General features: G+C 46.2%; 1 pseudogene; it reads left to right on the forward strand.

The window, feature by feature from the left end:
* Positions 1-286: 286 nt before the first annotated feature.
* LOC136580642 (class I histocompatibility antigen, F10 alpha chain-like) lies at positions 287-15,334 on the forward strand (annotated as a pseudogene).
* The last annotated feature ends 1,714 nt before the right edge of the window (positions 15,335-17,048 follow it).

Consider the following 17,048-nt stretch of genomic DNA (forward strand, 5'->3'; position numbering starts at 1 on the left):
TCAGGGTAAAACGCAAATATCCAGCACTTGTAAACGCAGTCCGGACGGGTCTCAGCACGGACCTCAGTAGTTTGTGCCTCTAGGCTGATGCATGCTATTGTGTAATGAGCTGCCACTTATGGGTTAAAATGAAAAGTTGTATGTTTGCCGCCCACCGTGTCACCATGTATTTCCTGCTTATGCCATGCCATGGCATGGCACCAGCTTTGTTATGAATTCTCTTGTGATCTTCCTCCACCTGCGGATCACCTGTAAGCGAGTTTCTCTATTGGAAGGACAGTCTAGCGGTCCATATACATGACAGGGGGCTCACAGATCTGCTGGCTTTGGAGGGTGAAGCTTTTGTTGCTGATTTCACACTGAGGATGAAGATGTCGCTCCTAATCCTGATGGGCTTGTGGGCGTCTGCAGTGTATTCTGGTGAGTACATGGGCAGGTGGGCAGCTATGAGAATATATTCCCACCCCCTGCTGCCACCTGTGACCTATAGACTCTGCAACATGAGAGCTCACACCAGCCAGAGTAAGTCTACCACGTTTTCTAAACTTTTCCAAACTTTTCCAAAATTTATCACTAGTGGATTAACTACAGTGAAAGGGCATATACTGTCCTATGCAAGGGCTGCATATCAGCATGAGAGGTTCAACTAAATACAATAGCCAACAGCGCAGAAAATATTGTGTTGTCTGTATTATAGCCCAGAAGAAAGAATCTGGGAGAGTCTTTGATTGTCAGCCATATACAAGTCCTCATATACAAGTAGATATCGTGTTTCCCTGAAAATAAGCCCAACCCGATAATGAAAATCAGGGTAGGGCTTATTAAGGACGGGGCTTGAAATATAAGCCCTTTCCCAAAAATAAGCCCTAGGTACACTACATGAAAAAAAATCCAAACCAATACTCACCTAGCAGGCGGTGTTCGGTCCCTCACATTGGACTGCGGCGCTACGGCAGTCTTCCGTGTAGTCCTCAGCGCTAAGAGAGCATTCTCTTCCTGGTAACGGGGCTTGAATACACCGCCTCCAGCAAGAGATTGCTGTGATTGAATCACGGGCACAGTGGCTCAGCCAATCAGAGCCAGCACTTGATGAACCAATCACAGCCCTTCAGTGAATGTCATCATTGAATGGCTGTGATTGGTTCATCGAGCGCCGGCTCTGATTAGCTGAGGCAGTGTTGCTTCACTAATCATAGCAATCTCTTGCTTGAGGCGGGGTATTCAAGCCCCGCTACCAGGAAGAGATGCTTTCTCAGCGCTGAGGACTACACGGAAGACTGCCGGAACACCGGAGGCAAGCGTCAGGGACCCGAACGCTACCTGCTGGGTGAGTATCAAGACACCCCCGAAAATAAGACACGGTGCCCTTTTTGGGGGCAAAAAAATAATATAAGACAGTGTCTTATTTTCAGGGAAACACGGTACATTACCAGCTTGAATAATTAGTGAAGCAGGTGATCAAAGGCGGGACTTAAAACTCTTGGGTGCAAAGCAGGAGATGTAACACCAACCAGGTGCCATTTACTAGTACAATACTCGTGTCTGATGTGTCTTCAGACTCCCTCAAGCACTCGGGTCCGCGAGGGACTGCTAACTGCACCTCCTGTAGCTATTCTCTTCAGGGCTGCTTTTACTAAACCTCGGCAGTGGCACCATGTTCAACTGTGTTTGCATCCTTCATAAAGATGATTGATCTTTTGAAAGTTCAGTTTGGCCACTTTACAGAATTATGAAAAAAAGTTTGGTACCCCTAAAATAATGATCTCACCAAATGATGGTGGTGCCGCTTCTCGCAGTGCTGGGGGACTCTGGGCCAAGCCTGACAACATCCTCATGGAGTCTGTATGTTTCAGAATAATCACCATTATCTATTTAGCACATACATATTACACAATACATTACATTACTTGACATTTTCTGACCCCATTGGGGCTCACAATCTATATTTACCTATTAAGATGTTTTTAGTGTGGGCCGACACAGGGATAACATGCATACTCAAAAAACAGAAAAGGGTCAGCTCACCCAATCTTGCTCCCAATGTTGCCATGACTAAGAGTGGTAAAGCTTGAAACGCGTAGCTGCTGTTGTGCGCAGTCACTACCTTTGTCATTTTTTATGGATTAATAATATAGTTAATCTTTTTAAAGGAAGTGCTGGGATTTTTTTTCTATTTCTAGATCACATAACATACAAACTCCATGCAGATGTTGCCTTTGGTCAGATTTGAACGTAGGACCCCAGCACTACAAGGGAGCAGAGCTAACCACTGAGCCACCATGCTGCTGCTTTTTCCTTGTCAATAAATGAATGCACCATATGAAAAAGTAACCCACACAAACACAAGGAGAACATAAAACTCCATGCAGATGTTGTTCTCGGTCAGATTTGAACCTAGAACGAAAGCAATGTAAGGCAACAGTGTTGACTACTGACCCGCCAGGTATTAGTGTATCTTGACGCCACCGGAATCTAGGGGTTTGACAGGAGGAACACCCCTCTCACACCTCCAGCTCCTGATAGGGTCAAGGCTGCCAGGTCCTATGAGCAAAGTGTGGAGATATGGCTGCGTTCTGTGTACATTAATTATTATGCTGACATGATTAGCTGTAAATGCTGCGGTATTACAGGTGTAACATGGCAGCATAAACATGTAATAATGTAGGCCTAATAAGAAATTTTACTCTCACCCTAAGATCCCCCGCTCAGAGCTGCCGGCCTCACACCTTTTGCGCCGCTCCGTGCATTCTCAGATCTGTGCCGGACACTCCCCCGTTCCTGGTATGGGGTCCACCGGCAGTACTGTAAAGTATGTGGCTGCCGCTCCCTCACTGACAGATGGGGCCCAGGACTGTGAGATCCGTCCCCTCGCTCCCGCAGTAACAGCTGCCACTCTGTGCACTTCAGCTCCGTCACCGGGAAAGCCGCATCTGGTGTGGGAAGTCCGGCGGCGTGTGCTCCTGCACCAATGTGTCTCCCCCCGCAGGCATGTCGCCTCCATGCAGCCGCCAGGATGTTCGCATTACATCGCTTGGGGGTGGTGATGCCTGTTACGGAGCGTCGCTACTAAATCCACTTCACAGCGCTTTTGCCTCACTGGTTAAACACTGAGGCGGGTTCCGTGTTGCCCTTCGGTGCCTAGGAACAGCGCGGGAGCTGTGCCTGTGTGTTGGAACCAGGCTAGCGATGCATCTTTTTTTCCCCCTTAACTTCTAGTGCCATACCAGGACCTATGTGCCAGGCTGCTGTGCAGCCAATCAGCATCAGGGGGCGTCACCCCCCTGTCAATCTTGACTCCACCAGGACTTCCTGGTGGCCTCAAGATACACTAATACCGACCCACCATGCTTCTTCTTACTCCTCCTTCCTCTCTCCTCAATAAATGTATGCCCGATAGGTAGAGGAAACCCACACAAACACAGGGAGAACATACAGACTCCATGCAGATGTTGTTCTTGGTCAGATGAAACCATTATGTTTGTTTTGCTTTCAGACATACTAACATTTCTTTGTGTTGTTGTGGCAGCCATTATTACAAAAGTGATTGAATGATGGTCCATCCGACACTTATAATGATCCACTCATGGGTGGTGGGAGACATTTTCAAACCCCTTCCTCAGCATTCATAAGCTTCTCCTGCCTGAGAACGGAAGCAGAAGAGCGTGCCGATGGTAGCATGCGGTGAAGCTCCAGTATGATCTTGCACAATCTGTAAATTTTCGTTGGCTTCTTGCCAGCTGTTGGAATTCCTCTGCCTGGTTAGCCGCAATGTACTGAGATGCAGAAAGGAGTTAACCCATTCACTATATTACATTGTGATGCTGCATCCAGTTGTGGCTAAAAAAGAAGCAAAAATGTCACACATTTTGCAGTTTAAGGCTGGGCTCTCACACGCCGGCTGCAGGCAAAAACCTCGCTCTTCCACTGCGGCCAGCGCTCCCATAGAGGAGAGCGCGGCCGCAGCGGAAGATGAAAAAAAATTTTGCCGCAGCAGATTCGCGGTCCCGTGTGGACGAGATTTCTGAGAAATCTCATCCACATGGATTGCTAATCCCGGGATTAGCGGCCGCAAGAGGATTTGCCGCGGCGAAATACCGGACGGAATTTCCACGGCAAATCCGCCCAGTGTGAACCCAGCCTAAGAGATGCAGCAATTTCAATTTAAATTGAAGTTTATGATCTGTGTAAGGGCTCCCACACACCTGCATTTTTTTAACACTGCGTTTTTTTTAACGCGATTCTCAATGGGACTTTCTAATGTTAAAAATGCAATGCAACTGCGTTTTTGGTGCGTTGCATTTTTAACATTAGAAAGTCCCATTGACAATCACGTTAAAAAAACGCAGTGTTAAAAAAACGCAAGTGTGTGGGAGCCCTAATTCAGGGAGATATATAAAAAAACTAAAACACTAGGAAAAAAATTACAAAAATTACACATTACAAAAACCCCTGAGTGTAGTCAGATTTTGCAGACAAGTATTGCTCCTTTGCCTTTGCTAATCTCCTCATGAGCACCCATAGGCTTGTTTCATCCTCATACACACATAGCAGGTTATATTTCCTTAAGGACACTTCTGACCAATAATTTCTCCCTAAAATCACAGCTTGCACAGGCATTTCAGTGTCAGACAGGGAGCATTTATGGGAACGTTAAGAGAAAGACAGAGGAGAGTGAGCAGCTTCATAGGGGACCCACTGAGCTCTGAACCTGCAGTCTCACAAGCAGAGAACAGCTACAAAGAGTGTGTCCCTCTGTCTGGAAGACCCAATACATCCATGCATTACATAGACACCTACTGATTTCATTGGGCCCAATGTAATGCTTTAATTCACCTGGGGTGCCGCTTCAGGAGACCTGAACAATCACGGTCCGATTCCACTGTAGACTACAGCTGATCACTAGTTTCCCAGTTGAACGAAGAAAGGAATGGTTGCCAGCAGCACTCAATTGACACCCAGCACGGGTGGTACCAGAGAATACAACAGCCACAAGAAGGCGAACCTGACCCATCATTCCAGCAGCAGGACCATTCACAAAAATAAGCTTGTGACAGCATGTAGTGGTGCAAAAATATCCAACGATGTATTCCTCTATGTCAGATATCTTTGGATATTTTTGCACCCTGACATGCTGTCACAAGCTTCTTTTTGTGTAGTTTCTAGAGATGAGCGAGCATACTCGCTAAGGGCAATTGCTCGATCATGCATTGTCCTTAGCGAGTATCTCCCCGCTCGGAAGAAAAGGTTCGGGTTCGGCTGCCGGTGCGGGTGACAAGTGAGCTGCGGCAGTCAGCAGGGGGGAGCGGGGGAAGAGAGGGATCTCCACTCCGTTCCTCCCCGCTCTCCCCAGCCGCTCCCCGCCGGCAGCCGAATCTTTTCTTCCAAGCGGGCAGATACTCGCTAAGGGCAATGCTCGATCGAGTATTTGCCCTTAGCGAGTATGCTCGCTCATCTCTAGGAGTTCCCTAGTTGTGAGACATCTTATTTATCTCAGCTTATTGTTAAATTACTATTCTAACAAAAAAGGGGTTGCAAAAGGTGGAGAAGTCTTTTGAAACAATTTTCACATTTAAAGCCTTAGGAATTTCTGATTGTCCTCTTGGACGTCTCCTCTAAATGTTTCAGCTCTTATTTGTAAGTTTAAAAATTATTTTTAGGAAGTCAATATGTGGGTATTGCCAGCATACCGATCTACCGCATCACTTGATGCGATCACTGCATTTGTTTTATGTAACAGTCTCTGTGTCTCTCTTAGACAGTCACTCTCTGCGCTATTATTACATCGGGGTCTCGGTTCCGGGGTCCGGGCTGCCTGAATTCTCCGTAGTTGGATATGTGGATGATCAGCAGATTGATTTATACACAAGTGATACCGGCAGAGCTGTCCCGGTGGCTCCGTGGATGATGGAGGGTCCTGAGCACTGGAGGACTGAGACACAGATTGATAGAGCAGACGAGGCTGTATTTAGAAATTAAGTGCAGTTATTGAAAAAGAGACTCAACCACACTGAAGGTGAGACACGCAATGTCCTGTATATTTATTGATCTGCATATTTTTGATTAATAGTAGCATTTTGTCATAGCTAGGCTTTCCTTCACCTGGGGGCAAAGATTCACTTCCCAAGTTGGTAATTATATATATTTCTAGTCAAGGTAAGTCTCCTCTAGCAGCTAGCACCCTGCCCATGGCCTACCAGCCTCCACCTCCTAGTTACGCCCCTAATTAGAGATATAAAATGTTGCAAGTACAATCAAAAAAGTAAAGTCAGCATAGATAAAAAAAAACAAATGAGAAGGTTTATAAAAACTAGTGTAAAGGAAATGTGGAATAGTTGCCTATAGCAGGCAAATAGGTTCCCACTTTCCTTTTCTAAAGGACAGCATGTGTCTTTTATGGCCTATTGGCTTGATCTACCGTAGTTATCTGAGCCTCTTTGTTTATGGCTCCTTGCCCTCCTTGTAAGACAGTTTCTATGTTCCATACCCCTCACCACCTATGCATGTAAAGTAAGGTGCTGCCATGCTATGCTATGCTATTCCTCATGAGTCTGAGGGAAGGAGTTACTCCAGAGTAATGCCTCCTTCAAACAGGCATTTGAAAAAGCACAGCGTTTTCAGCATTGCGTTTACTGCGGTTTCAGGAGCATTGTTATGCATTTTTGATAATGTTTTGTCTGCATTTTTAGAAAAAAAAATCAATACTCACCTAGCTGGTGCTATCTGGGTCCCTGCCACTGCTCCCCGGAGCTCCCGGCACTTGTCATCGCCGACAGAGGATCCTTTGCTCTTGACGGGGTTTTAAGACCCCGCCTCCAGCAAGAGATTGCTGTGATTGGCTGAGCCTGCTGAGTGTCAGCAGGCTCAGCCAATCACATCCAGCGCTGGATGCACCAATCACAGCCATTCATTGAATGGCTGTGATTGGTGCATCGAGTGCTAGCTCTGATTGGAGGAGCCAGCGCTCCAAAACCAATCAGAGAAATCTCTCACTAGGAGGCGAAGATTTCAATCCCCGTCACTAGCAATAGATGCTTTGTCAGCTTGAAAAGTGCCCAGCAGCCTGCCCGGCGCTCCGGAGAACAGAGGCGGGTACCCAGACGGTGCCAGCTAGGTTATTCCTTTTTTTTCCTCAGGTAGTGCAGCTAGCACATGCGTTTCTGCTGCCAAAAACACGGTACCAAGTTGTGCCATGTTTTCAGCAGTGCTGAATCCGTTGCCCATTCATTCCAATAGGCGACACAGAGCTGAAAATGGCCAAAGATAGAACATGCATTGCTGTCAAAACACAGCGTTGAAGTTAAACGCTGTACAAAAACGTCTGTGTGAGGGAAGCTTAAAGGAGATGTCCCGCGCCGAAACGGGTTTTTTTTTTTTTTAAACCCCCCCCCCGTTCGGCGCGAGACAACCCCGATGCAGGGGTTAAAAAAACCACCCGCACAGCGCTTACCTGAATCCCGGCGGTCCGGTGACTTCAATACTTACCGCTGAAGATGGCCGCCGGGATCCTCTATCTTCGTGGACCGCAGCTCTTCTGTGCGGTCCACTGCCGATTCCAGCCTCCTGATTGGCTGGAATCGGCACGTGACGGGGCGGAGCTACACGGAGCTACACGGAGCCCCATAGAGAACAGCAGAAGACCCGGACTGCGCAAGCGCGGCTAATTTGGCCATCGGAGGCCAAAAATTAGTCGGCACCATGGAGACGAGGACGCTAGCAACGGAGCAGGTAAGTAAAAAACTTTTTATAACTTCTGTATGGCTCATAATTAATGCACAATGTATATTACAAAGTGCATTATTATGGCCATACAGAAGTGTATAACCCCACTTGCTGCCTCGGGACATCTCCTTTAAGGCTGGGTTTCCACGGGGCGGATTCCCGACGGAAATCCCGCGGTTCGGCCGCAGCGAAAAACCGTGATATTCCCGCTGGGAGAACTGCTGCTTCAAACCCCGCAGCGGCTTTGAAGCGGCCCAGCTGCTTGCTCTTCCGCTGCGGCTGGTGCTCCCATAAAGGAGAGTGTGGCCGCAGCGGAAAAAAAGAAAAGAATGGACATGCTGTGGTCGGCAAACCTGCGCCGCAGCTGGCAGCTTCTGCCGGCTTAGCCGCAGCGGATTTGCCGTCCCGTGTGGACGAGATTTCTCAGAAATCTCGTCCACATGGCTGGCTAATCCTGGGATTAGTGGCCGCATGCGGATTTGCCGCGACGAAATTCCGCATGGAATTTCCGCGGCAAATCCGCCCCGTGTAAACCCAGCCTAAGAGTAAAATACCATGCAGGCAGGCCCAATGCTGCTGCCAATGTTAGCCTGTGCCTGCAAGGCAGAACTAGCTTCTCCATTAACTCCGGTTACCTTCTCATGCTTGCCAAGTCATATGAGTTTCCTTGATAAATTTGGGTCTGGGGGTGCTATTTCTCATTATAAAGAGCATCAGCTGGCGCAGGCAGTCTTGTAGGTTAGGCAATGCTACCTGGGATAAAGTGGATGCAAATTAGGTTCCAGGAGTTAGCTTCCTAGTACCACCTATTAGATAGCAGCCCTACAAGTCAATGACCAACTCCATAATCGACCTTGCAACATAATTAAAGATATAAACTACACCAGAAATGTCTATATAAGGAAGAGACACCAATCTGCAGATGGGCTGTTTTGGGGTTATTGCCCCTCATCATTGCAGAGTAGAGCACTTATTGGCTAGGTGATGTAGATCTGGGAGTAAATCCTCCTGGATGAAAGCTAATTTGCAAACCATTGCCCGGACTATTAGACTCCCTACGCCAACTGGTGCTCTCCATGAGTAGAAATAGTACCGCCCAGACCAAAGAGAATATTGGAAACTTATAGATTAGATTTGTAAAGGTGAAAGCCCTCACTGACCGATTCACCACTAATTCTGTAACTTCCCGGTGTTGTACAAACATGAAATTCGGCATGACCATTCTTTAGGTCCTAAATAGAAAAGTAAAGTGGTCACACCTTGATTAGTCAATGCTAATTGCAAAAGTATTGGCACCCTTGTGTAATGTAACTTCCCAGTGTCGAACAAGGGTGAAATTTGGCACGAGCATTCTTTAGGTCCTAAATGAGTAGAGTGGGAGGGGTGGCACATTCTGCAGAGGGACATCAGTACATGCAGCTTGAGGAGAATCTAACGCTCCTCTCTGTATATACAGATTTTATTCCTCGGGTCCTCTAAAGTAACTTTGACTTCATAAAATTTTCTGTGCGAACAACACATAAACACCTGTATCAAATTACTTGGGCGAACCCGGGTATATCAGCTAGTACAATCTGAAAAGCATGAGGTGGGCAATAGTAGATAATGGGAAGAAACATTTCCCCTTTACTATGTAGTTTATATCATTAGGCATGTTGCCAATCCCTATTTAAAGCTGAGACCTTCATTTATAAGGTTCCTATCCCATCTAATGGCAGTATAGAGTTGGTTTTCCTTCTCCTGGTTGAGAGCTTCATACCCTATATAAACCTAAATATTAATAGTCTTAGTCACTATATATTACAAATGTGTATGTGTATCTATGTTCCCGTTTTGTGTGCAGGTCTCCATTTCATACAGGTTGGCTGTGAGCTGAGAGAGGACGCCAGCACTGCAAGTTATGAGCTTCACAGCTATGATGGGAGAGAGTACATGTTCTATGACACACTGACCAACCTATATATACCCATCTCGGCCGGGGCTCAAAGCATCACACAGAGGGGGAACAAACCGAATGAAGGAAGAGTGGAGAAAACCAAGATTTATCTGAAGGAGATCTGTGTAGAAAAACTGAAGAGATACATTGAGAACGGCAGAAAAGACCTGGAGCGGAGAGGTGACTTCATACTGGTTATTATACCCCCAGCGACATCAGTGCTGGCCTTCTTGGCACCCTGTGCAGAATTATTTTGGTGTCCCCTTTCCTAAATAATAAAACAACATATATTCCATGGATAGACAGTTTGCCTGAATTCTGCTTGTGCAGAAAGCAGCAAGGTAGCAGCCAATACACACCATAATAGATCAGTAAATACATACAGTGTCAGAACCAAGCTCATAGCATACATACAGCACCACACCAACCTCAGTACATAAATACAGCACTAGAACCAATCTCATGACAAATACAGCAATGAAGCAACCTCAGAACATAGATACTGCACCAGAAGCAAACTGATAGCATAAATACAGCCCCCAAAACAAGCTCATTACATAAATGCAGTAGCAGAACTAAGTGATTGCAGGGGCACCTCAGAATACCAGAGGTGAGGAGCCAGGAGGATGATTCATTTAGTTCCACATGATGCGCCTACATGTAGATATCTCGCTGGGTGGACCTAAGGGGGGGTTATTGCAAACGGTGGCTGGCGCGCTGTACATTGGTTGCAGGTGACTAAGGCCGGCCATGAACTACATAAAAAATTACTTCCTTATCTCTTTGGTCTCGCAGGCTGGAGATGTATGTCTAACCACTGTCTCTCTCACCTAGTCATTCCTGACATGTTGTTTCTCTCGCTCACTTGCTGCGTCACAACAACTCTTTCTTCCACTCCTACGCAGTCTTATATCGATCTGGGGCTTACCTTTTTGGAGGCAACACCCAACACCGTGTCCTCGTGAGATCATGCTCCCTCACCATACAGACAGTGGCCCCTAAATTAAAGTGATATCATACACAAAATACATGTAGAACAACAAGGCAACACAATATTAATTACATTTCTTCTTGGCTGGAAAACCCTTTTGCATAAGTGCTGAGTCTTGTGTACATTGTATTTTTTCATAGTTTTGTCACATTTTTTTTCTGCAGTTTTGGAAACCATGGCAAACAAATTCATACTTTCATATGTGCAAATCCGTGTACACACAAATCTGTGTGTACAGCTGTGTAATCTTCTGCATGGTCAGTTCAAATATCTGCTCTTTTCCCTCTTAGTCCAGCCAGGAGTGAAGGTGATGGGACGGGAATCGGGAGAGGTCACGAAGCTTCACTGTCTGGTGTATGGCTTTTACCCCCGAGCTGTGGATGTGAAGTGGATGAAGAACAGGACAGACGAGGTTCCTACATATCAGACCACACATGTCCTCCCCAATCCTGACGGCACCTATCAGATCAGGGTCAGTGTGGAAGTGATACCCCAAGAGGGCGACAGTTACTCCTGTTAAGTGGATCATGGAAGCCTGGAGGAGCCGCTCCTTGTGGACTGGGGTGAGAGTGATATAACTGGGGGTGTAACTGGGAAGTCTCCTTATTTAAAGTAACCCTCTTGTCTCGAAACAAAATTCTGTACCAAGACCAGAAGGGGTCTTCCCTATCGGCCCTCTGATCCTCTACGTAAGCCCTTTTTTCAGCTGTCCAAAATGGCCAATGAAATCTTCAGACTACTATAGTGTTATAGTACTAATGCACTATACCTGCTCTCTGAATGGCCAGAGCTGCTCACGATATCAGCATTGACCAATCAGAGTGCAGTATACAGTGTGCATTACATAGTTATACAATTTCTGTGGCTATCTCGGATGGCTAAAAATGGGACCTGAAACTAGCAGATTGGAGGGAGGACAGAGAAGAACAACTGCAAGAAATATCCCCCCTCTCCCTTTGGTCTAAGGACAGAATTTTGTCCTAAAACTGGCGGGTCACTTTAAGTGAGAGTGGCCAACTATATAATATTATACATGGACCGTCCATGTCCTGCAGATCGAGAACCTCTGTTTTATGAGCAGTTCTTCGTTCTGGCTCATGAAAGGAGATTCCAAGCAGAGGATCCCCTGTGTGACACCCATACGCACTAATAGGGCACACGGGAAGGTAATTCCGGACCTTCGGCCTCGTAGGCTGCTGATATCACCCCGAGGAGCTCTCACAGATCTTCTCTGCATCCAGAGATCTCTCTCTCCTCCCCGCTCACCCCCGCCAGCCTGCTCGGACCAATAAGCAGTTACTGAAGAAGAGCGATGCTCGCTCAAGTAACTGCTTTATTCGAGCGTGCTCGCTCATCTCTATTTATTATGTGTCACCTCTTATGTTATTTTCATGTGTCTCCTGAATATATGAATCTCTCATTGTAATCATCGGCTCATATTCTCCACATTTTACCTTTTAAGACCCAGAACAGGAGGTCCAGCTGTCCGTGATCATCTGTGTGGGGGTCATCAGCGTTCTTGTTCTCACCACCATGGTTGTTGGAGTCGTTGTATACAGAAGTAAGTGGCAGGTATACAGCTAGGGCAAATAGACTTGATTTCTTTTGCTTTGATTTATCACAGTTTGGGAGGGGAAATCAGAAAACACTTCATTTTACAGTTTTGGGTCAAGTATTCTGAGTGGATTCATTTTTTAATATACAGTTTATTCACTGAATGACCACCTTATTAGACCCCCATCCAGTAGTGTTGGGCTCCTTTGGCCAACTGCAGCAATTTTCCGTGTTATAGATCCCACTCGGTGATTAAATTGTTCTGCAGGAATATCGGCCCCTGCGGACAGGAAGCTTCTTGTAGTTGCTGGAGATTAGATGGAGGTGCTGACAGGTTCTGACCGGCTGACAGGAAGGGGTCATCAATTCATGCTGCTTGTTCCAAATTCTCACCTCCCATCAGCAACAGAAATCTGGATCCATTTGACCAGGGGATGTTTTTTTCCGCTGCTCAGTGATACAAGTTTTGTGCTCTTTTGCCCGCTGGAGTCTCAGCTTTCTGTCTCTGTCGGACACAATGGTGCTGGAGCTTGTCATCTGCTGTTATAGCACATCCATGGTATAAAACAGTTGGAGTCCCAGCGTTGTATTTGGCTGACTGTGCAGCCTGTTGGTGAGAACGATTCCTGACATCCTCCTCTGACTCCTTTCGTTGACAAGTTGCTTCCATTCACAGGATCCTCTTTCGTTGGATGTTTTCCTTCATCACGCCATTCTCTGTATACTCTCTACAATAACACCCCCCCCCCCCCCACAGTTGGCAGTGAGACCCCGGGTAGTCCAACATCGATGACTGGCCTCATTGGAAGTCGCTCAGATCGCTGGATTTTACCATCTTATGTGGATTCACACTGAAATTGATCCACGGAAAACTTGTCACGTGATTTTATGCTCCGGGGTCACGGGGAGAATTACCATACAGGGAAGCGCCAATCGTGAGAGGGTAGGGTGGCTCTAGTAAAGGGCTGCGGTGTAATAAAGTGGCCATTTAGTTTATGTGTATCTTTGAAGGAGTCAGAGCTTCATTTTTTTCTGATACAGAATTACAAAAAAAAAAACAAAAAAAAAAAACACAACAAAAAAAAAACAAAAAACAACAACACCAAATCTAATGCGATGGAGGAAAAAAAGAGAAGCTCACTGATAACATCAGCCAACAGAAAAATCCAATTGAAATCAATTGGGTCATTGACAGAAACATAACCTTTTTCTGTAAAAGTAATGGAACAGACAAGAAATACAGACATGAAAGCTAATTAGCATCCTACAGTACACAGGTTACACTTTTCAGAATGCAAATAACCAAGCAGGCAGTAAACCAGCTGGGGATGCAGGGAGATTTCAGCTCTGAAGTCTACAGAATTGTGACTGCAGCTCTGGGGTGTAAATAACACAATGAGTGTACAAAGTTTCTATACTCTGTAAGATAGCGTTCAAAGGTGGCTATAAGGCGGAGATTCATTTGTCCTGCACTGCTAACAAAGCCTTGTGGAGATTTAGCACTGAAGCAATCAGGACAGGCATATTAGCTTGCTCCATAGGTGGCTAGACACAGGAGCAGACAAAAAAATAAAAGGTAGCGAGAAGAGGGGGCACTCTGAGCCCCTCCGACAGAACCCACCTTGCAGCGGAGCACCCATCCTGAACGGAACGACCCCACTATTTCCACGAGGACAAGTCCACGATCCGAGGGGGGCCAGAATACAGAAAACCAGAGACAAAAAGAAACTGACAACAAATAAAAGACAAGAACATAGAATGCAAAATAAACAGACAAGCAAGCCAGAACACAGGAGCCAGACAGGAGCACTGAGCAAGCTTACTTGACCAGGAACAACTGAAAAGCTGGGTTATACAGGGAAAAGGGAGAAGCTGATTGGCTGACAGAACTGTCAATCACCAGCCTCAGCTAACAGCTGCAGGACTAATTAGCCTGAACTACTAAGTGCTCCTGCACACTTGCATTTTTCTTGTGCGTTTTTTTTCACGCGATATCGCTGCATTTTTTTAACGCAATTGTCAATGGGACTTTCAAATGTTAAAAACGCATCGCACAAAAATTGCAAAGCACCAATTTGCGATGCGTTTTTAATAGTGATGAGCGAGCATACTCGCTAAGGGCAATTGCTCGAGCGAGCATTGCCCTTAGCGAGTACCTGCCCGCTCGAGAGAAAAGGTTGGGGTGCCGGCGGCGGACAGGGAGCTGCGGGGGAGAATGGGGAGGAACGGAGGGGAGATCTCTCTCTCCCTCTCTTCCCTGCTTACTGCTGCTACTCACCGCTCTCCCGCGCCGGCACCCGGACTTTTTCTCTCGAGCGGGCAGGTACTCGCTAAGGACAATGCTCGCTCGAGCAATTGCTCTTAGCGAGTATGCTCGCTCATCTCTAGTTATTAATATTAGAAAGTCCCACTGACAATTGCATGAAAAAAACGCAGCGATAGCACGTGAAAAAAATGTGCAAGAAAAATGCAAGTGTGCAGGAGCCATATTAAGAGATATTAACCCTCGCTGGTCAGGATACAACCCACAGTAGCAAAAATGTGCTGGCAGATACTAGAGAGTATACCGGCTGAAACATGACAGGCGGGTTCTCCAGGGCTGAACTAATCTAGTTTATTGAAGTTATCCCAGTATCTGCCCCCTAGAATCCAGTGTCACAATTTATGGGGAAATCCCTTGGGCACAGTACACCTCAGACCTCTAATCCATCTCCTCTGGTTACTTCAGGTAAGAAGGACGACCAGCCAGCGGTGAGTATTCCAGATGTGCGCTGTAGTTCTACCCGCAGGTATGTGCTGAGTACTTTGTATATAGGATATAATTACCATATATGTATTCTCACAGCACTGACACATCACATCACAGTAATCACAACCGGATTCACCTAGTGGAGGCCTGTGAAGGACTGCTGTGAGAAGGGAGGAAGATAGAGAAGAGCCGCATCACAAAATATAGAGAATAATCATCATCCGCTGGAAGCCCTTCTGGTATCAGATGTCCTACAAACTGTATAATAACACGACCCGATGGATGATATTCTGTACACTGGAGTTATCGGGCCCCTGATCACAATCACTGGGACTATGACATCAGCTTTGGACTATCAATGCAAAGATGATAAGAGTATAGGAGGTCAACAATACTTTAACACACTGCAAAAAAAAAACATTTTTAAACTGTACTTTATTGATTGATATTAAAAAATACCCAAACACAATAAATATTACAATTGTTATTCATTCTGTGTATGTGCTATAGGAGATGCATAGAGATGATACAATAGGCATTCATTTGCTGCACAGCAATCATTTTTACTCAAAGTTGGATGAACAAGACCATGGAGACAGGGGGAATCTGGCGTCACGGACATGCAGTGTTTTCTTTAAGCCATGTATGTCTACGCTGCCCTGGCGGTGGCGGAGTGCGCAGCGCTTCACATGTAGCACACGCAGAGGAACAGAGCACGCTGCGACGTTCTCCTGCACATCGATACACTGCGCCCACTCGCTGGCGGCCATAGAAGAGTGACCGTAGACCTTCATTGCCTCCATTCACCACGTTACACACAGGAAGTCCACGGTGACTATCCACCCGTGTGAATGAGCCCTAAGCCTGGAGGCGTTCATTCTCTGAGCTCCTTCCAGCAGTCAGCATGAGGCTTGGGACCCTCCCTCCATTATTTACCCCCAGCAGCCCTGGACAATCAGCCCTCATCCTTCCTCCATTATTTACCCCAGCAGCCCCTGGACAATCATCCCTCATCCTCCCTCCATATTTACCCCCAGCAGCCCCGGACAATCATTCCTCATCCTCCCTTCATTATTTACCCCCAGCCGGACAATCATCCCTCATCCTCCCTCCATATTTACCCCCAGCAGCCCCGGACAATCATCCCTCATCCTCCCTCCATAATTTACCCCAGCAGCCCCCCGGACGCATATTAGCTTTTTACACCCCATCTCCACACCATTCGCAACATTTGAGTTGGCAGATTCACGGTGATTGGTTATTTAGGTGGGCTCGAGTAGAAGTGGTGTTGAATAGGGATACACTACCGTTCAAAAGTTTGGGGTCACATTGAAATGTCCTTATTTTTGAAGGAAAAGCACTGTACTTTTCAATGAAGATAACTTTAAACTAGTCCTAACTTTAAACAAATGCACTCTATACATTGCTAATGTGGTAAATGACTATTCTAGCTGCAAATGCCTGTTTGTTTGTGCAATATCTACAAAGGTGTATAGAGGCCCATTTCCAGCAACTATCACTCCAGTGTTCTAATGGTACAATGTGTTTGCTCATTGGCTCAGAAGGCTAATTGATGATTAGAAAACCCTTGTGCAATCATGTTCACACATCTGAAAACAGTCTAGCTCGTTACAGAAGCTACAAAACTGACCTTCCTGTGAGCAGATTGAGTTTCTGGAGCATCACATTTGTGGGGTCAATTAAACGCTCAAAATGGCCAGAAAAAGAGAACTTTCATCTGAAACTCGACAGTCTATTCTTGTTCTTAGAAATGAAGGCTATTCCATGCGAGAAATTGCTAAGAAATTGAAGATTTCCTACAACGGTGTGTACTACTCCCTTCAGAGGACAGCACAAACAGGCTCTAACCAGAGTAGAAAAAGAAGTGGGAGGCCGCGTTGCACAACTAAGCAAGAAGATTCTAGAGTCTCTAGTTTGAGAAACAGACGCCTCACAGGTACCCAACTGGCATCTTCATTAAATAGTACCCGCAAAACACCAGTGTCAACATCTACAGTGAAGAGGCGGCTGCGGGATTTTGGGCTTCAGGGCAGAGTGGCAAAGAAAAAGCCATATCTGAGACTGGCCAATAAAAGAAA

This window comes from Eleutherodactylus coqui, chromosome 10 (assembly GCF_035609145.1).
Source record: "Eleutherodactylus coqui strain aEleCoq1 chromosome 10, aEleCoq1.hap1, whole genome shotgun sequence".
NCBI classification, from domain to species: domain Eukaryota; kingdom Metazoa; phylum Chordata; class Amphibia; order Anura; family Eleutherodactylidae; genus Eleutherodactylus; species Eleutherodactylus coqui.